We start from the raw sequence: 21,422 nt of genomic DNA, 5'->3' as shown, positions 1-21,422 counted from the left end.
CGTATTGGTTCCAACTATTTGAAAGTCATCCCTCTGCTTAAATTCTCTGGCTGACCACTCAACCAGCTCCTTAAACATTTGTAAGTGCTTGCACAGGTTATGTGGCAACCTGTGCTCAGCTCGACATGTAAAGAGGAATAAGACGTGGTTCTTCCTCAAATAGCTCACAGCATAGTGGGGGGAGCAGGCTGGAGAGCAAGTCATTATTGTGTGGAATGTTCCGTGAGATAATGGATGTGGCGGAAGGGGCCCTGAGAGAACAGATCCAGCTGCTTCTGGGGAGCCCGGGAAGCGTTCCCCCAAATGACCACTGAATGGAATCATGGAGGGAAGAAGGGTTCACCACTGGGCAAGGTGGGTGAAAACTCCCTATTGTCTGTAAGGGAAAGCCCGGCTCCTTACCGCAATACGAGGCCCTTTGGGATTTGGTCTCTTGAACTTTCCCAGATTCATCCCTGTCTTTTCCCTCCTTGCTTCCAAGTCTGGCCTGACAGCTGCTCCTTCCTGACCTGTGCTCTTGCTGATGCTGTTCTCTCTTCCTGGCCTGCTCCCCAGCCTTCAGACCCACACCCCCAGTCTCTATTCTGTGAAAATTTCCTTGAATGCTTCTCATGCCCCTCTGGGAAGGATCAATGACCCCTTCCTCTGCACTTCCTCTTACAGGGGTGTACTGGGTTGAATAGTGTCCCCTCCTACACCCCAAATTCATGTCCACCTAGAACCTCAGAACGTAACTTTATTTGGAAATGGAGTCTTTGCAGGTGTAATTAGTTAAGATGAGGTCATCGTGGATTAGGGCGGGCCCACTAGGACATTGGCTAGCGTCCTTATAAGAAGGTCACGTGAAGATGGAGGCCACCGTAAGCTGGAAGAGGCAAGGAAGTATTCTTCCCAGGAGACTTCAGAAGGAACATGGCCTTGCTGACACCTGTAGTTTGAACTTCTAGCCTCCAGAACTGTGAGGGAATAAATCTGTTGTTTTAAGCCACCAAGCTTGTGGTACTTTGTTACAGCAGCCATAGGAAAGAAATACTGGGGTGACAGGCTCTCCTGTGAGTCTCTCAGAGGAGGGGCCCCTGGTCTTGTTCATCTCTGAGTCCTGCAGAGAACTTTGAGCAGGTCTGAATCACAGAGACACTAAATACATGTTTGTTGAATTGGACAAATGGAACTGTGGTATTTTTCTTTCCAGGAGGAGGAGGAGGAATTGGGACTTTATTCGTGTCTGGAGATGCCCGGAAGCCCAGGGTGGCTTGGAGGCACTCCGGGGCATCAAGGCTTGTAGGTGCGAATAATAGTATTTATTCACTGTGGGCCTTTGGCTCCCTCTGAGGAGAGTACTTCTCATACCAAATTTAGAGAGTAGGTGTTCCAGCTTTGTGAGTCATTGGCTGACCTGGAATAACACACTTCAACTCCCAGCCAGATGATTCTTGGGTGTGTCAATTTAGAACTCTGTGGGGAAGCTGGAGGCCTTTCAAATGGAGACAAAGTCAGCCCTTGATTTAAAGATTTTTTTTTTTTTTTTTTTTGGTGCAAGATGAGAAGCTGTCTCCCATGGATGATGGTAGAGAGTAGGCTATGGTTTAGGTGAAAGGTGGCCATGCAAGTGAGGGGAGATGTGGTATAATAAAAAGTAAATGTGTGGCACAAGGATATATTATACAATATGGGGAATATAGCCAATATTTTATAGTAACTAAAAATGGTTTATAACCTTTAAAATTGTGAATCACTACATTGTATACCTGTAACTTATATAATATTGTGCAGCAACCATACGTCAATAAAAAAATAATAAAACCCAAAAAAGATGTGGTCTTTGGCCCTGGTTCTTGGCACAGAACTCCCAAAACTCTTGGAATTTACTGTCTTCTGTATGCTAATGGGATGGTTCATGGAGGGAGCCTAGATAACTTCAGGATGGGTGCTCATTACTAGAACAACAAAGTACATGGTCAGAGGGTGCCATCTTTCAGCCCTATCTCCCAGTCTCCAGGGAGGGGAGAGCAGTTCAATCACCAATGGTCAATAATGTAATCAACGACACCTATATAATGAAGTCCATTGTCAACCCCCACCCCCCACCCCCACCCCAAGTGACAAGGTTCTGGGAGCTTCTGGGTTGGTGAACACATCCACAAGCTGGAGGCAGCATGCCTGGATGAAGAGGGCATTGGAAGCTCGGCTCCCCTTCTCCCATCCCTTGCCCTGCGCATCTCTTCCATTTGGCTCTTCTTGGGTTGTAGCCTTTGTAATAAACTGGTAATAATCATAGTAAAGTGCTTTCCTGAGTTCTGTGAGCTGTTCTATGGCATTATCAAACCTGAGGATGGGTAGTGGAAACCCCTGAATTTGTATTTGTCTGGGCAGAAGTGTACATAGTATGGGTACCCTGTTTGCACTGGCATCTGAAGTGGGGACCATCCCATAGGACTCAGTCCTTGATCTGTGGGTTCTGCGCCAACTCTGGGTAGTTAGTGCCGGAACTGAATTGTTGGACACCCAGTTGGTGTTGGGGAATTGGTGGAGGACAGACAGAACTTGGTGTCAGAGAGGAAAACCACACTGGCAGCTATCCAGGATCTCTTATACCCCGGCTGTTGATTCAGTCCAGACTTGTAGACGTGACGGTTAACCTCCTTGTGTCTCTTTATAAAATGGGCACTCTGGACCCAAACAGGAATGTGATCCAGGAGTCCAGGGAGTCCTACCCACCAGAGGAGCCACAGCCCTGAGAGATGTGTCTGAGATCTCCTGTGGAGGGGCTTAGGGCTGCCCTGGATAGCACACAGCGTTCCAGGAACGCTGCCAAATCCTACATTCAGCATCTCATTGAATCCTCGTCAGTCCTAGGAGAAAGGGTTATTATTCTCATTTTATAATTGGGGAAGCTGAGGCTCGGAGAGCTTGAATAACCTGCTTAGTATCACACAGCTAATAAGTGGCAGGGCCAAGGATTTCTCAGGTCCATCTGGCTCCAGTTGATTAGGGATTTGGGGCAACTGCTTTATTCCCTAAGAGGGATTCCCTTTGACAGGGCAGCTTTTGTGTTTGTGTGTGTGTGTGTGTGTGTGTGTGTGTGTGTGTTTGTGTGTGTGCTGGCTGCCAGTAGCTGAGTATAAGTGGAAGAATGCTTTCAGTGATACGCACAAGGGAGATCTAATGCACTTTCAGATTTGGAGTTTAGATTTAGATCTAGATCTAATGCAGGTAAGATTTTCCAGTTGCTGAGTTTCTGCTTTTGGTGGACAGCAATGGGGAGGCAGCAGCCTTTCCCAGTTTTCTCACATCCTTCCTGTATATGACCCATTGGGATTGCTGGGAAACTCGTCTGTACCAGTCTTTGTGCTGTTCAAAGGTCCCATCCCTATGCCGCCCTTCCTCCTCCCTTCTGGATGGGCCTCTGAATGACTTGCCTCTTCTTTCACAAATCTACCTGGGAGGATATTTGGACCCTCCCACCCCCATTCCACCCCCGCAGAATTGACACAGATTCCCAGGAGAGGTGGCTAGGAGAACAGCCAGCCTGTCAACGGCAAGATGGAATGACTTCTCCGCCACAGACTTAGGGGCATGGAAGAGTGCTGCAGGGTCTGGGGCACAGAGCAGGCGAAGCCCATTCTTGCCCAAGCCGTGAGACCTCCAAGCTCAGAAAGCATGGCACCATGGGCCTCGTGGGCTCCTGTCCCCTTTTGGAACAGCGGGGGTTCAGTAGGGGTCAACGCTCCATCATGGCAGTTTTGCTTCTGTGGATCTCATGCTTGCTGATGCCGTTTTCTGCCATTGAGGTGTTTTTCTACTGCCCTGTGTTGAAAGTGCTTGCAGATGGGGGACTGCTCAGGAGAGTTCTGTACACTTCTCCCAGGGGCTGGGGGAGGGGGCTCAGTACCCTGGGAAATGTGACATTCTTCCCAAGTCGGAGAGCCGCAGTGTGTCTGAACGAGGGTTACTTCCCACACATACAAGACTTACCTGATGATATCTTGTTGCAGCAAATCCGACTTAAAACTTCATGGGGATCATAGCAATGCCTCTCTTCTTCCAGTAATTCTTCTTAGTGAATTCTTCTTATTGCATTCTTCTGTTGTGAAAGACATTGTGAAATGTCTTGTCCAGACATTCATTCCAACATCTTATCAGTGTTTCAGGGTTGAATGCTTGTTTGTAGATGGTTTTATCAACTGTTCTGCCTATGCTTTTCTCCCTAATCTGAAGTGGGTGGGAAATTGAGTCAATAGTTATGATAAGACAGAAAATGATTGCAAAATAGAGACTTGTAAAGCCTCCCCACTAAAGCATAAACTTCAGTGGGGAGAAGACAGGGTCTTTCTTCTTTTTCTCTGAATAGCATGTGTTTTTGCAGAAATAATTGGGGGGGGGGTGGTATTTCTCCTGTCTTCTTCAACGCACCAATCGGGGTCTCTCTCTCCTGGAAGTGGAAGATAGAGGTAGTAACTGATCTTTGAAGGGCAGTGGGATGAAGGGGCTGAAGGGGGCAGATTTTCCTTTTTTTCCTACAAGGTTCAGAGGGGGGAGCAGTGTTGGTAGACGGGATATGAAAGCAAGGATTTATTGTCATAACTGAAGACTTGTTTTGCTAGAGAGGAAGAGCACTGCAGTTAGTGACAAATAGCAGATCTTCTCTAAGCCTTCCAATTGCCTTTGGAATGTGTGGTCAAATCTTTTAAAAAATGTATTTAAATATAGGTGTGTCATGTCCTAGAAACTTGCAATATCTGACAAAGAAGAAGGGGAGCCCGCTGAGATATGCTCAGGGTTTTTCATCATCCGCAACCACTCTGATGACAATAAAGGAATTAGGATTATCAGCAGTTACACTGGCATACTACTACCTAGTTTATGAAACCAAATATTAACAAATTTATTTAATTCTTGCGGAAACTCTGTGAGGTGAGTCATATTGTCCTCATTTTGTAGATAAAGAAACTGAGCCACAAAGAGGCTGCCTCTCATTGTTCAAGTGTTCCACTGGCCCAGATTACCTTTCCATTCCCTGTGCTATTATTCTTCAAGGCCTACCCCAGTGCCATCTTCTCCAGAAAGTTCTGCTTGACTCCCCTCCCCCAAGCCAATGTGATGTTTTTCTCCTTTGTACCCATAGAACACTTTATGTGACTTCTCTTAGGATAACTACCGTCTTCCTTGTTCAATATTTAGGTGTTCCCCTGTGTGTAGGAAGTACCCCAACAATCACAATTCACAGACCTGGTGGTCCTCCCTGTTGAATTTAAGGACAAAGGGGTTCGAAGACATGGAGAGTCTTTGCTGGAGCAGAAGGTCTATACTGGGGAAACAGGGGATAGAAGTGGAAAAAGCAGGCTGGGATTTGCTTGGAATGTGTGAGGAGTGGAAGAGTGTTATCAACAATTATCTCAGTTGCCAGTGGCTGCCTCTCTTTGGTCTGGCATATCGTACATACTGTGTACCTTCTAGGATCTAGCATAAAATAATATTTTTGGAGGGCATTCTTTTGGCAATACCTCTCAAAAGTTTTCAAGTGCACCAGCAATTCCACTTCTGTAAGTTTATCCTACAGATATGCACAATAGAGCAAAGATACAACCTTGGTACCTCTGTACCAATACCATTTTAATAGCAAAAAATGGGTAACAACCTGAATGTGTATCAATAGTGGAGTGGCTAAATAAATTATGGTACATTCATATTACACAGAAGTATTCAGTCATGAAAATGAATGAAGTAGATCATTTTACTGACATGGGAAGATGGCCATGGCATATTAAGTAGAAAAAGTAGGTGCACAATTACGTGTTTATTATGGTCTCATTTTGGTAAATAAGCACATATGTGCACGTTTGCATCATATGTCAGCGTTTATGTAATTGTGTATGAATACAGATGGGTGGGTAAACATAGAGAAAGGGCTAGAACAATAAACATGGAACTGTTAACAATGGTTACCCTCAACCAATATGGATGGGGGATGAAAGGATGTTCACTTTTTACTTTTTTTTTAATAAATTTATTTATTTATTTTTGGCTGTGTTGGGTCTTCGTTTCTGTGCAAGGGCTTTCTCCAGTTGCGGCGAGTGGGGGCCGCTCTTCATCGCGGTGCGCGGGCCTCTCACTGTCGCGGAGCACAGGCTCCAGACGCGCAGGTTCAGTAGTTGTGGCTCACGGGCTTAGTTGCTCCGTGGCACGTGGGATCCTCCCAGACCAGGGCTCGAACCCGTGTCCCCTGCATTGGCAGGCAGATTCTTAACCACTGCGCCACCAGGGAAGCCCCACTTTTTACTTTAATAACTTCAGTATGGTTTGAATTTTAAAAAGAGTAATTCCTTTCGTACAAATTAAAAAAAGAAAGAAAAGGAGAAATCGTTGCATAAGGAAGGAGACCAATAGGCGGAGGTGAGTTCTTTTAGGTAGCCCCTAATTTATCTTGAATTCTGAGCCAGGGCTAATTTGTACGGTTCTTCTGGGGTGTTTCCTTGGGTAGCTGGTTTCACACCTCATCTGATTCTTCAACAACCTTGGTTATGACTTCGATTACAACCTTACCTTCTCTGGCGGAAGGCCACATTTGGCTGCCACAGCTGTGATGCAAGATTCCGCTACCAGGGTTCCCTGTGGGAAGCCAAATCCGCGAAAGGCCATGTCAGATGGTAAATTTGTCAGGCATGCATGGCCCTGGAACCTGAGGTTGGGGATTTTATATATGCATTTTTCAGCTTCAGTATAAGAAATTCTATTACCTAAAGTAAAAGGAGATATTCACATAATACTGGACAACATTTTTTTTTTTTCTTTTCTCTAAAAGTCAAGTACAGAGTTGAACCGCTTGTGGAACTAGGTAAGTACTTGAAGAAAGTGCTCCACAAAGACTCATATAGAAATTCTGGGGCTTCCCTGGTGGCACAGTGGTTAAGAATCCGCCTGCCAATGCAGGGGACACGGGTTCGAGCCCTGGTCCAGGAAGATCCCACATGCCGCAGAGCAACTAAGCCCATGTGCCACAACTACTGAGCCTGTGCTCTAGAGCCTGCGAGCCACAACTACTGAGCCCGCGTGCTACAACTACTGAAGCCTGCGCGCCTAGAACCCGTGCTCCACAACAAGAGAAGCCACCACAATGAGAAGCCCACGCACCGCAATGAAGAGTAGTCCCTGCTCGCCACAACTAGAGAAAGCCCATGCACAGCAACAAAGACCCAATGCAGCCAAAATAAATAAATAAATAAATAAATAAATAAATAAATAAATAAATAAATAAATAAATAAATAAATAAAAAAGAAAGAAAGAAATTCTGCATTCTGTTTACAAACCAGGATGGTGCTGGTTTCTGATGCACATACCTGCTCCGAGTCATCCAGCGTGCACCCTCCATGAATGAAGCACTCAATGTCTAGAGCTTTGATTCGCCCGTTGTTCATGAATCCCACCTGTCACCAAATGATGGACATTTTACGATATGTTTAGAATTTAATGCTAAGCTTGAGCCGCAGCCCAGCTCCTCCACGGGCAGGACTGAAGACAGACCACCCCCGTTTACTCTGTGATGGACCACATCTGGACATTCTCTTGTTTTTCAGTGCTTGGCTGACAAAGACCTCCTCTGACCTGAATTTTGCTGAGCCCTTTCCTTTCAACGTGTAATTTTCTGGCTTCACAGTCAGTATGGAATTCTAAAGTTCTTACTTGTCTCCCAGCATATAATTGCTACCCTCTTCCTCCTTGTTCTTGGAAGATTTTCCTTCACTTTTTACTGGTTTTCCTTCTAATTTAGTCTGTGGTTTTCCCCCTTGCGGAAAAGTCTCTGGGATTCCAGAGTGCATTGGAATGAATCACAGTGCATCTTTTTACAGGAAAGCCTCTGAGGTCGGGGAATGGACATGGGAATGACTGCTCTCATTTAACTGAGCTAGTGAAGCACTTTGTCACTGATGAAGCATGTAACAAATGTGAGCTCGTGCTGCTGTTACTACCGGGCAGCTTGCATTTTTCTCAAGTTGCCATTCCCCTCCCGCCCACCTGGATCGTTTTGTCTGCACAGCCCAGGTTGAAAAGAAAAATTCCCACTCCCTAGTGTAGTTCTACCAAAAAAGAATTGGCCTTGGTCCCTTTGCCTTTCTGAAATCAGGGATAAATACATTGATGGAACCATTTACCTATATGGTTATCATCTACTCCAAGGGAACTGTTGGATAGTAAATCAGAGAAGTTAGGAAATGGAGCAAAATGTACAAATTTAAAATTTATGGTAATTCCAAAATCCTTGAAAGGTTTATATCGAACAGCTTAAGAATCTCTCTGCTCCCTCATTTATGGTACTATTTTGCTGAGCAAACCTTTCTTCATGAAAACTTCAGCCTAGCATTTGTCAAAATTACCAAATGACAAAATCAGACAGAAAATCTAGCTATGTGTATGCTATAAGCAATTCCCAAATGAAGCATGTTTGATATAGAAGCATTACATCAGAACTGTCCTAACACTCAATCACAAATTTGAAAAGTAGTATTGTTGTCAACCAGATCCCAGCAATTATTTTTAATAGTGTTTACGCTATAGTTGCATAAAAATGCAATGAATGTGGTTTGAGACAATTTAAGTTATTTCACTAGTTAGTTGATTCTTTTTTCCTATTTGCAAAAAGCTTTTGTGGCGCTTTCATAACCATTCGGTGGAAACACTTGTAAAAAATAATTTTGCAGTTAAAACGGTCAAATTGTTTCCAAACAGTTTCTACTGCAAAATAATATTTTTACAGTCAAGAAGTTTTGGTACAACAATGTCTGTAGTTTCTTTCTTTCTTTCTTTCTCTTTGTCTTTGAGGAGCCACTAACATAAATCCCATTCCTTCAATAGTGGTTTTTTTTTATTTTTATAAATTTATTTATTTATTTTTGGCTGTGTTAGGTCTTCGTTTCTGTGCGAGGGCTTTCTCTAGTTGCGGCGAGCGGGGGCCACTCTTCATCGCGGTGCGCGGGCCTCTCACTGTCGCGGCCTCTCTTGTTGTGGAGCACAGGCTCCAGACGTGCAGGCTCAGTAGTTGTGGCTCACGGGCCCAGTTGCTCCGCGGCATGTGGGATCTTCCCAGACCAGGGCTCGAAACTGTGTCCCCTGTATTGGCAGGCAGATTCTCAACCACTGCACCACCAGGGAAGCCCCAATAGTGTTTTTTTTTTTTTTTTTTTATCATTATTGGAAATTATTTTTATCATTTAGCTTCTTCATAATTTTACAACAAATTTACTAAAAGTTCCTCATAAAATGTTATTATGAGTATTCAAACACACAGCATCCATTTTAATATTGTAGGTGCTAAGATGATTGTTTTTAGAATTTAGCAAAATCAAAATAATAGAAAAGGATAAACCATTCAAATAAAATGAGGTACTTTAATATTTTCATCTTTAATACTTACTTTATATTTTCCAAATAATGGGTGTCTTCTCCCAGTTATTAACATATCATCTTCACAATCAAGAACAAGACGAATGGGGTGACCAGTTCTAAAGAAACAAATCTTAGATTCTTCATCCATCCCACCCATCCATCCATCCATCCATCCACCCATCTACCATCCACCCACCTATTTATCCATCCCCTCATTTAACTATTTACCCACCCATCCATCTATCCACCTTTCTACCCATCCATCTACCATCCACCCTCCCACCAAAAATCCAACCATTTATTTAACCACCCACCCATCACTTATATATATTCACTGAGTGCATATGATATGCTAGGCACTGATATGAATTGATGTATGGCTAAATTACTATTATCTCTGTGTTCTAGAACTCATTGTTTGACGAACTAGCCAAAAGGGATTAATGTCACATGTCAGTTAACTTGTGTTCTCATGGCTTCAAATTTGACCCTCACCTAGATCCAACCATTTTGCATATCCCCGCCACTAGTTACAGAGGCGAAAGAGTGTGAACAGGTAAATCAAACTTAACAACACAACTGGAAAAACAAGGCCAAGCACACGGCCTAGGAAGTCTGGATTAGAATCTTCATTTTCAGCTATGAATGCTACTATGTTAGCTAAGTTGGGCCCTTGGGTAGTGAGGAAGTCCAGGCTTTCTGTTTCTCTAGGGAAGAGGTTCCCAGACTTTGAAGTGCAGATGAATCATCTGGAGTGCTGGTGAAATGCAGATTCCTGAGCCTTAGCACTAGGACTCTGATTCGATAGGTTGGGAGGAGCCCTAGAATCTGCATTTTCCTCAGTGATTCTGATGCAGGTGTCTTCAGGTACATGTTGAAAACCACGACTCTACCACAGGGTTTTATGGTCCTCTTTAATGATGAGGACCACCTGGAGTATCAGTTAAATGTACAGTTTCCACGTCCATCCCCTGGTGATTCTGATTCAGTGGGTCTGGGATGGGGAGGCAAGAATTTCTATGAGCCCAGGAGACTCTTAGTATCAGCAGTTTGGGAACACTGCTCTGGCATGGCAGGTGTTGTAGCTTAAGGCACTGGTTCCCACACTTGGCTGCACAGTGGAATCACTGGGGAAGTTTTAAAATAGACTGATGCCTGGGTCAATATGGGGAAGCCTAGGTACTGGGATTTAAATGCTCCCAGATGATTCTGATGTGCAGTCGTGTTTGAGAAGTCTTGAATGCACAAAGCTTGGTGGGAATATGATGAATTAATTATCCCTTGCTGACTCCTTGGTGGGTGTGAATACAAAGAGTTTCATTATGGAAAAAACTGGGGATGGATTTCAGATTCCACCTTTTCCCCACCTGTCATTGCAAAATGAGACACATATCTGAGTGCTTTGGGACCCTTGAACTACATGGAAGTTGTCAAAGGAAGCAGGACCTTTGAAATTTGCAGGCTGACTGGGGCTTTGACATAGTAACAAAACAAAACAAAAAACAGCCATAAAAAATGAACGAGGAATAACCATTGTAAAGCAATTATACTCCAATAAAAATGTTACCAAAAAAAAAATGAACGAGGAATAGAAAAGCCAGCGCCATGAACAGCATGAACAGTGAAGGAGCAAGACTTCCGGCTGAGGTCAGCCCAGGAGCTGTCTTTGGGGATGTCATGTGTCCATTGAGCACACATTGGAGAGCAAGCCCTTCCCAGGAGCAGTGAGGGAGAGCGTGGGAGCCTTTTTTTCCTCACCTGACTCTGTCTTCAGCTGAGGGTAGGAAGGAAAATGGGGGAGCAGCCTTCCCCCTTGACACTCCACTTGGGCAGGTGACTTGCCCCACTCCTAAATGGGTCACCTTCCCTGAAGCTCGGGGACGGGGCCGCGTCAGCTCTGGAGGTGTTCAACTTATAATACCACTTTTCCTTTATAGAGCAAATTCGCCTATTCAAAGTTCTATGTGCATTTGACTTTTCCAGTAGCTCTAGGAGGGTGGGTGTTATCTACAATTATAAAGAAAAAGAGACAGGAGGCTGAGTTGCCCAAGGACACTCAGGTGGTTATGACAGCAGCCCAAGTGACTCTCAGGCCACTGATTTGCCCTCAGCTCTGTGCATTTTACGCCCTCCCATGTCCCCAGGCGCACTTACGTGATAGTGCCCACAGCTGCAGTAGCCCCGATACAGCTGGTCCTCCTACCTTCCCGCCTAAACCTCCACCCACTCGTTTTACATGACAGGTGATTCTGTTGATGGGATGTTTAAAGTAGAGGACACTGTCTTCTGTAAAACATAGATAACGGGAAAGGTTTACAAGAGTGAAATGGTAAAGAAGGTTTTTGCTTCCTGAAACATCACAGCAGAATTCATCTACATCTACTGTCAGTAAAAAACAAAGAAAGAAACAACTGAGATAGTCTGAATCTGTCCTTCAGAGCTCTACTGAATTTATAAACATTGTTAATCTCCAGCAGACTTTCCAGCAGAAAAATGGTACTTTCCTAAAGGGAAACTGTCCTGGATTCCTGTCAGAACCTGGATCTTAGACAAACACCTACCCCTAAAGTCCCAGCAAGGTGAAAGCCAGTGAACACATGACAATCTACTAAAGAAGAAGAGATGTTTGCAGCTAAACCCTGGAGCACTTTATGACTGGGGAAATGAAAATGTGCTATGAAGTGATGTGTTTACTCCAAAGGTTACCTGTAGTGATTATTTTAGGGAAAAATCAAGTACGGAAATAATTAAGTGTTGTCATCCAATCACAATCACATTTAAGCACGAAGCCCATGAATGTACACCTCAAACTGAAAATGGCTATGGCAGTTCTTTCATTTACTTGACAAGACCAGAAAACATCAGAAAAGGGTCTGGGGTCTTAGCTGCTCTGCTGATGTCCAATACTTGGATTCTAAGATTCTGCAGGTAAAATGGTGGCCAGCTGTGAGGCTGTGGCGGTGGAAGGCCATGACACAATTAGGAAGCTGGGGGTGATCCTGGACCTCACCTGCACGTGGGCTGGATCCTGTGCTGACACGTAAATGTCCAGTTCTTTGTCCTCTGTCTTTGGAATAACAAGCACTCACTGTGTTTCCATGTAAAAATGTTCCTGTCCTCCAACATGGATTTCTCCTGTCAAGGGCAAGCACAGGGAAATGCCTGAAGTTGTATGCTGGTTGGGGAATTCAAAAGCAAGTGAGACGTGCACCGGCCAGCTGGATTTGTCCTGACCAAGGCATTGATGGATCAGGCATTTGTCCTGTGACAACTGAGGCCATCTGTTTCAGAGACTGCGGCTCTGGATAACAAGTTGAAAGTGTCTGCTTCCGTTCTTCACTCTGTCCTTGACTAATCAAAGTCTTAGGAATTTTTCTTCTGTTTATTCTATTGCTCCCTACCCCCAACCCCCAAAGCAACACATAAGCCAATTTGAAAGGAAGCGAGAGAAGAGAACTTCGGCAAAATGCCAAGACTTTAGAAGATGGTCTTTCTGAGAGGAAATCACATGTTCTCAATGTCTGCTTCAGAAGAACGTTGTGCAAAGATTCTGTGAAACATCCTGAGGCACTTACCTTCAACAATTTGATCGACTTTTTCAAATGTCTCCTCAATGTTTCCTTGTTCAAGTTTTTTTTTCAGGGCACAAGAATGAGTTGTGTTTTATGGCATCCTGAGTGACAGGAAGAAAAAGAGCTAATTCTTTTGACTGTTTTCTTCCAATGGCAATTTGTTCTTACCCAAAAGCCAGTAAACTCCCGAAAATCACCATCTGCTAAGACACACAAAGGAGTCAGGGAAGCAAGAGAGCACATACTAGAGTAGCAGACTCCCCGCAGAGACGAGATGTCAGAGGAAATACCTTCTAAATTGCAGAAAAAACCAACAAGGATTAGAGAAACGTTTAGAATTGAGATCTGGGGACACCGTGATGGTCCAGGATGATAAGTTCTCATTTCTCATTTTCAGTGTAGATCTCCAGGGAACAGGTGATAGATCCAAATGCAGTAAGAGTGAGGCTCAGGGCCCTCCCTTTTTCCCCTCTTCTGGAAGAAAAATACTCGTGTCAGACGTAGGGAGCTCACATATAGGATGGAGACCATGTTAATGGGGGAGGACTCAAGTCCTAACACATCTCTTGGGCAAGAAAGCCCAACAGACACAGTAGGCAGTTTGTTCATTTCTCTGTGTATTTGGCGTATCTCATAAGGGCCTTTCTAGCCCTTTGCTCTAGGGGTGTTTTTTGGACGATTACATGAACTGACTCACACATGAAGACTGGAAGCCATTCTGTCCTGTGGTTCTGTGGGTTGACCTAGGACAGCTGATCCTTGCTTAACCTTTAGATCCAGGTGTTTTCCACACTTGACAATGGCCCCTGACTCCTGCATTCTCACTTGCCAATGGCCTTAAGTCCATCGCCTTTCTTGCTAATGACGATAATGGGAATAATGAAAGCAGCTAATATTTATTGAGTGCGTGTTTTGTGTCAAACACTGTACAATATACAGTGTATTTACATGTATTCTCACATGAATTCTATTATTCTCTCCATTTTCCAGATGAAGAAACTGGGCTTAAGGAGGTTAAAATAACTTTCTCAAAGTCACGCTTCAAATAAGTGATAGAGGCAGCTTTCAAGCCTGGCTTAATTTTCAGAAGCATCTTGCCTAATAATGAATCCTGGATTTCTCAAAGCAGCAGAAAATGAAGAATATAGTTGAAATTTTCATTTTTTGCTAAACCGAGATCTCAATATGTCACCGTAGTACATGTGGAAGTATGTTTATTGCCGTCCCATAAATGTGTCCTAGGGTAGTATAATCTTATTATAATATATGCTATATTTATCAAGTACTAACTATCAACATGTGCCAGGCACTGTTCTAAGTGCTTTGCACATATTAACTCATTTAGTCTTACAACAACTCGATGAGGTAGGTATTATTATTATTACCTTCATTTTACAAATGAGGAAACCATGGCACAGACAGGTTAAGAAACTTGCCCAAGGTCACACAGTTAGGAAGTGGTGTAGCCAGGATTCAAACTTGGCAGTTTGGTTTTAGAACCTGTGCTTTTAACTAGTACCCTATACTGCCTCTCATATATATAGTCACGTTAATGAATGAATGGATTAATGAGTATTGGTATATATGACTGTTCTTTTAGCTACTTTTCTTTTTTTTTAATTAATTAATTTTTTATTTTATTTACTTAGTTTTGGCTGTGTTGGGTCTTCGTTGCTGCACGTGGGCTTTCTCTAGTTGTGGCGAGCGGGGGCTACTCTTTGTTGCTGTGCGCAGGCTTCTCATTGCGGTGGCTTTTCTCTTGTTGCGGACCACGAGATCTAGGCATGCGGGCTTCAGTAGTTGTGGCTCTTGGGCTCTAGAGGGCAGGCTCAGTAGTTGTGGCGCATGGGCTTAGTTGCTCCGTGGCATGTGGGATCTTCCCAGACCAGGGATCAAACCCATGTTCCCTGCGTTGGCAGGCGGATTCTTAACCACTGTGCCACCAGGGAAGTCCTACCTACTTTTCTTCGCAAAAGAATTTTTTTGCTGATGGTGGACAGTCCTAATCGGAGGGAACTCTAGATCTCTAAACATTCCAAGTCCCAGGATATTTCATGAGTGTGTCCTTTGGGTGTCATTTCCCCCTTGAGGAAATGGGATTGGAATTAAAATTTCATGAAACCCTTGTTAGGATCCTAGTACAACCCTAGGAAGGGGGGTGAGCCAAGAACAATGGCTTGGACTTCTTGCAAACTTGACGAAATGGGAATTTGGAACAGAGTTGATTTGGTTTAGAAAGAACAAGAAACATGACCTCCTTAACACTTTGAATATTGAGCAAGTTGTACCTTCTAGGCACATTTTAAAAATGTTCAAATGGTTCACTAGGGCCTTTGAAAAAATTTTATTTTCTTTCACCAGCAAAGAAATAAATAAGCTTTTCTCAACTTAATTGCTATGATCTTATCTTTCATTGAATTAGGACATGCAAACCCCTGTCCACATCTCACTTTTCTAATCTAAATTCATTATTTTTGCTGGAAGTAGCATTTTCATTCCATCATCTAGACCCAGAAATGAGAGTGGAAATTTCTGTGGAATTTCATCATGAAAGTCCCACTGCTTTTGGGCTCTACCTTGAAAAGATTATTGTTCCCAATATCCATTCTCACTATTTTCAAGTAATAGAATCCCCAATTTCTAGTGAATACCTGGCCACCTAGAATACAGTCTACATTTCCCAGATCCCCTTTCTAGGTATGTTGGTGTGGCATGTGACTAGTTTCTACCCAAGGAGAGGTAGGAAGGTTATGTGCAGCTTCTGGAAGGGTCCTTAAGGGGAGGGGATATGCTCTTCTTCATCACCTCATTCTCTCTGCTGACTGAAATGTGGACTCAATGGCCAGAGTTCAGTAGCCATTGTGGACCAAAGTGTGATCTGGAGAATGGAAACCACACAGGACGGAGCGACTATATACAAGGAGGCCAGACCCCTGACACTTAGAAACACATATAAGCCCGGGACTGGCCATTTCTAGATTTTCTGAATGTGAGAGAGAAAGAAACTTCTATTTTTCTCCTGTTTCTTGGAGCCAAAGCTAATTTTAATTCATATAAGTAATATCTTCCAGAGAAAGCTGATTTTTCCAGAGCAAGCCAGTGACAAAAAAAAAAAAAAAAAAAAAAAAAAAGTAGAGCCCTGAATTAGTCTCACATTGAGAAGTTTGCAAAGGAACTTTTGATTCTACAACCTTACAGGAGAGATCAGGCAGCCTGCTTACCTCAGTGGTGAAGATTATGGGCTCCAGTTCTTCACAGGTTACCTTTATCTTTTTGTGTGCTTTGCCTGTACATCTGTCTCTGCAACCACAGCACAGATGATCTGGCCCAGGCAGAGTACCTGCGGAAAGTACATCCATGAAGCAGGTGGAAAATTCTGGGTAGAAGTACTGTTAGTGCAAGCTTACCAATGGCTGGTGTTTTAGTTATCATTGTTGACCAATAATAACCACATGTGACTACATGTGCTTGGCTAAAAAAAATTTCTTTTAAATTTTAATTTAAAAATTAATTAAAATCATACAGATGCTTCTACTGGCCATTTTACTCAGTGAATGTAAGGCCCAGAGTGGATGTGAGATTGGCTGTGACCTGAATCTGCTGCATCCTCTGTCAAGGGTCGTCCGCGAGTGTTGCCTTCATGGAGTCATTTTAGAGTTTAAAGATAAGGAGAGTATTTTTTGTACAATGTGATTCCTGTGCTTCCCCCCACCCCACAACCCCAAAATTCATATGTTGAGGGGCTGACCCCCAAGGTGACTGTATTGGAGATAAGGCCTTTAAAGAGGTAACGAAGGTGAAATGAGGTCCTAAGGGTGGAGCTCTAATCCAATATGACTGGTGTCCTTATAAGAAGAGGTAGGGACAAAAAAAAAAAAAGAAGAAGAAGAAGAAGAGGTAGGGACACCAGGGAGGCTCATACACAGAGAAAAGGCCATGTGAGGACAAGGAGAAGGTGGCCATCTGCAAGCTGGGAAGAGTGGCCTCAGGAGAAACCTGCCAACACCTTGATCTTAGACTTCTAGCCTCTAGAACTGTGAGAAGACACATTTCACTTTTTTAAGCTATCCAGTCTGTGGTGCTGGGTGGACCAAAAGGTTCGTTCAGTTTTTTTCCGTAAGATGGCTCTAGTAGTGCTTAGCTGTCTTTAACTTCATTTGAAACAATTTTGTTAGAGTCTATGTGACAGCCATTGAAAGTTCTTTATCCAGCATGGGGATGTCATCACAAAATACGGCTTCATCTGTGGCATGTTTAAGGCCTGGTAGGTGCATGATGGGGCGTCCGACTGGATCTTGGAGGGGTTGGTGAGAATCCACACTCTACAGAGAAAGACAAGAGTTTCCCTGGAAAACTTTAATCTTCAGAAGTGACCTGGCCGATTACCAACACTCCTGATTCAGGATTGAGAAATCAGACGGTCACCCTCAGGCAACAAACACTGGAGTGGGTCAGATGAGCGTGGCAATTTAATGTTGTAACTAGACTGGGGAATTGTCATTTCAGTTATGCGGCAATACTTTAGACAGGGCCAATGTTTTGACAAAATTGTGAAGTAGGTGAATGGGCACTCTGGCTTCCCCTTTTGGCATGTTCTTTTCCCAAGTGGTGTCCCGTACCCCTTTATTCTGGAATTCAGAGGGTCTCCCTGTCCTGCTTTCTTACTTTTCCAATGATCAGTGTGTTTACACATTAAGTGACCATGATGATGAGGCCTAGAGTGCTATAATTCCTAAGGATGCGGGACCAAAATCTAAGCCAAAAGCCTGCTTATCGGCAGGAGCAGGGCCTCTGGTGGGAGACTGGGGGCACATGGCAATGGAGTCTATCCAGATCTGGTCTAAGGTGCCTCGGCTGCCCTTGTGATATTTTTGTGCACAAAAATATCACTGGCAGTATAAGTAAATGGATGAATTGGGAAATTGGGATTGACATATATACACTATTGATACTATGTATAAAATAGATAACTAATGAGAAGCTACAGTGTATAGCACAGGGAACTCTACTCAGTGCTCTGTGGTGACCTAAATGGGAAGGAAATCCAAAAAAGAGGGGATATATCTATATGTATAGCTGATTCACTTTGCTGTACTGTAGAAACTAACACAACATTGTAAAGCAACTATACTCTAATAAAAACTAAAAAGTAAAGGGAGCAAGTGTTTATTCTGGAACTCTTCTCAGGGAAGATCTATGTGTGGACTATGTGTGGAGATCGGGTGGCAGGAGGCGCTGTGCTCTAACAGATAAGAATAGATACTTTCTAAATTGTTCTTCAAGAAGAGGGGGTTCCGTTACTTGCAGGGCTCTTGTTTTGCTGACTGGAGATTAAACATTTGCAATCAGGGCTGGAGGCTGAACCTTGCTACTGTCCTGCTCTGTCCTTCCCCCCGCTCCTGGCTTAGCTGCTCTTCAAAGAAATGCCCAAAGAACAGCAGTTTGAAGACACTCTCAATTATTAGTCAGATGGTCAAACTGTTTCAGGTGGGTTTGGCCCTGAGCGCATCCAGCGGTAGCTCAGGCCTGATCTTAGATCCAGCCTCTCCCTGGATCGGCCTGAACAAAGGGCCAATGTGCTAGCAAAAACTAGAAAGTTAGAAGGGAAAATCACAACTTTGAAGCACTTGCTTGTTCACACAGCTACAGCTGTCTCTTAGTTTCTCTCGGTTTCCATTAAATTAAACTCACTGACCTGGTACCTTTGGACTCCCTGGGGTACTGTGACCGGGAAGTCTTCTAGAGCACTTAGGAATCAGTGTGAAATTTCAGGATAACGGCGTCTGTTCTGAAAGACGATTCAAAACAATAAAGATAAGCTGATTAGTCTATGATTAAACTGGGCTTTGAAAGTGACTTGGCTTAAGTAGCCAAGAAACCGTAAGGTTCGGGTAGCCTGGGTGACGCAAATCCACATCACCTCCCAGGATCCACTTCTGTGAATGTTCCTTGCCCTCCCTCCCTTTCCACATAAGGAAGACCTGGACTGACTGTTTGAATCTGATCCTCAAGTCAGTCTAAGGAGAGAGAGGCCTGTCAGCAAGCTGGGCAGAGGCAGGAGGAGAAGCAGGAAAATCTGGGGTTGGAAAAGCCATTCTAGAATGAGCTGGGGTGGTTCATTGTACACAAAAGAGCCCAAATCCTGCTTATTTTCCTCAGCAACTCAGTTTTTCCGGGAGAGCAGCAAAACTGGGAAGGCTCTCTGGGTGTCACTGAAACACATCAAGGGTCTTGATTAAGAAATTCAATGGCAGCAAGAGTTATTCTAGTCACCTTTCTTTTCTTTCTTTTTTTATTTTGGCCGCGCTGCACAGCTTGCGGATCTTCATTCCCCAACCAGGGATCAAACCCGGGCCCCCTGCAGTGAAAGCACAGAGTCTTAACCACTGGACCGCCAGGGGAGTCCTGTGAGGGTCTTCATCTGAATGAATGAAAACCAGACAGTTTAGGAACACTGGGCTGTTGGCGTGGGGTGTGACTGGGGAACAGGGGTGCAAGTTAGGGTGAGAGTTGTAGTCACAGGGGAGGAAAGATAGATTCGAAAGAGAGAGGGGGGAGGGGGAGAGAGAGAGGGAGAAAGAGAGTGAAAATATTTTGCTTTGGTAACTTATTCCAGAAGTTTATAACGAGAAATTCTGAAAAGAAGCTACTTAAATATTAGCATATAAACCTTTTTGGGTTTTTTTTTTGAATTTAGTTTTATTTATTTTTTTATACAGCAGGTTCTTATTAGTCATCCATTTTATACACATCAGTGTATACGTGTCAATCCCAATCTCCCAATTCATCCCACCACCACCCAACCTTTTAGTTTTTTTGAAAAATAAAATTTTGTTTTACATTTCATATTGAATATAAAATTCTAGAATAGGCAAAACTAATCTATAGTGTCACAAAGCAGATCAGGGGTTGCCTGGGGGCAGGGGTGGGAGGATTGACAGCAGAGGGGCAAAAGGGCACTTTTTGGGGCGATGGAAATACCCTATCTCTTGTTTGAGGTGGTGGTGACGCCAGTTTACACAATTGTCAAAACTCTCTGAGTTTAAATAGGTGCATTTTGTTCTATGTAATTATACTTCAATAAAGTTGATTTTAAAAAAATTGCACATAGGAGGTAGGGGCCCCGTCATGTTTCCCAGCTCAGGGCATGTGGTAAACACCTGTGCACTGAAGACAGTCTGGCATCCTGAGCCTCACGCAGTAGCCCTTCAGGGCTGAGTTCCGGAAGAAGGGATGGCTGGGAACTGACAGGCTGCCCACAACACAGTTTGCAAAAGTAGTGGGGAAGGCGGGAGCTTACGCTGCCAGGAGCACGTAAAAGCCAGAGCACTTACAGGCACAGAGAACAGCTCTACTAGCTTCTCCTGTTCCTGCAGAACTTGTAGGTAGAATTTGAAGAAGAAGCTGGCCACCAGAGTCCTCTTGAACGCCACCCTCCCACCTGGAGCCCAGCCTGGGAGGGAGACTTCGTCCAGGAGCAGCCTGCAGGCCTCATCCAGCAGCAGCTCACCCCAGCGCCTGGAGAAGGGCAGCCTCAGTGACTACTGGCACGTGCTAGATGTTGGATGGTGGTGGCGGTTCAGACGCCCCAGAGTCTCATTTTATGAGTTGGATGGGCACTTAGAAATCACCTAAACAAGCCATTCAGGAAAACTGAGGCCTGGGAGGCTGCACTGAGTAGTAGCCTGAACATGCTGGAACCAGGCATTAAATAAATAGACCATTAGGGTCAATTCCATTATGAACTGGACAGGACTCAGACTTGGACACTGCCTTTACTGAGGAAGAAATAGAGTGCCCCCGAGCAGTGGGAGTGGTAGGTACCACTTGGATGCTGCCTTGTGTGGGTTTGCTGGAATGTTGATGTGCACAAGAGCACTGGGGCTGAACACAGTCCTGGGCCATATTTGTTGTATTCCTCACCCAAAGAGTGGCACCTAATTAATCAAAGTCAAATAAGGTTGGATCCATTTAGCAAAATTACAGAAAGAACAAGCAATGATTCTACATATAGGAGTTTCCATCTTCCCACTTGTTTTTTTTTTTTTTTTTGATGTCAAGCTTCACCATCAGTGTCCAGGGTTTGTTGCTTACCTCCCTAGGAGCTGCTGGCAGGATTTTTGTACACTGACTGTGGCAGCCCCGACCCCTGCGTAGGCGATGCTCAGGTCCTCGACGGTGTCTGTGCCCTCTTTGAAGAGGACTCGCCTGCCAGCATTCACATGGGCCAAGGCATTTTGCTGGCACTGAGCCTGTCAGAAGGCTGACACAAATTCCCACTGTGGAGACAAAAGCCATTTGGAGTTATTTGATATGTTAAAGCTAAGAGCAAGTTTTCTGCTTCTTGGTGCCACTAATTAATCACTTAGACTCAATCTAAATGGACACAAAGGACGCTTGGCACAATTTGAGGACAATTTGGCTGCCTGTTCGTTCAAAGAGAGAATGATGTCCTCCCAAAGGTCCAT

The 21,422-nt window shown here is 44.1% G+C and overlaps 1 pseudogene; it reads right to left on the bottom strand.

Annotated features, from left to right (window-relative positions):
• LOC118897973 overlaps positions 1–21,422 on the bottom strand; it is a 71,604-nt pseudogene that overhangs the window by 22,509 nt on the left and 27,673 nt on the right.

This window comes from Balaenoptera musculus, chromosome 7 (assembly GCF_009873245.2).
Source record: "Balaenoptera musculus isolate JJ_BM4_2016_0621 chromosome 7, mBalMus1.pri.v3, whole genome shotgun sequence".
Taxonomy (NCBI): Eukaryota; Metazoa; Chordata; class Mammalia; order Artiodactyla; family Balaenopteridae; genus Balaenoptera; species Balaenoptera musculus.
This window is presented reverse-complemented; position numbering and strand designations above follow the sequence as displayed.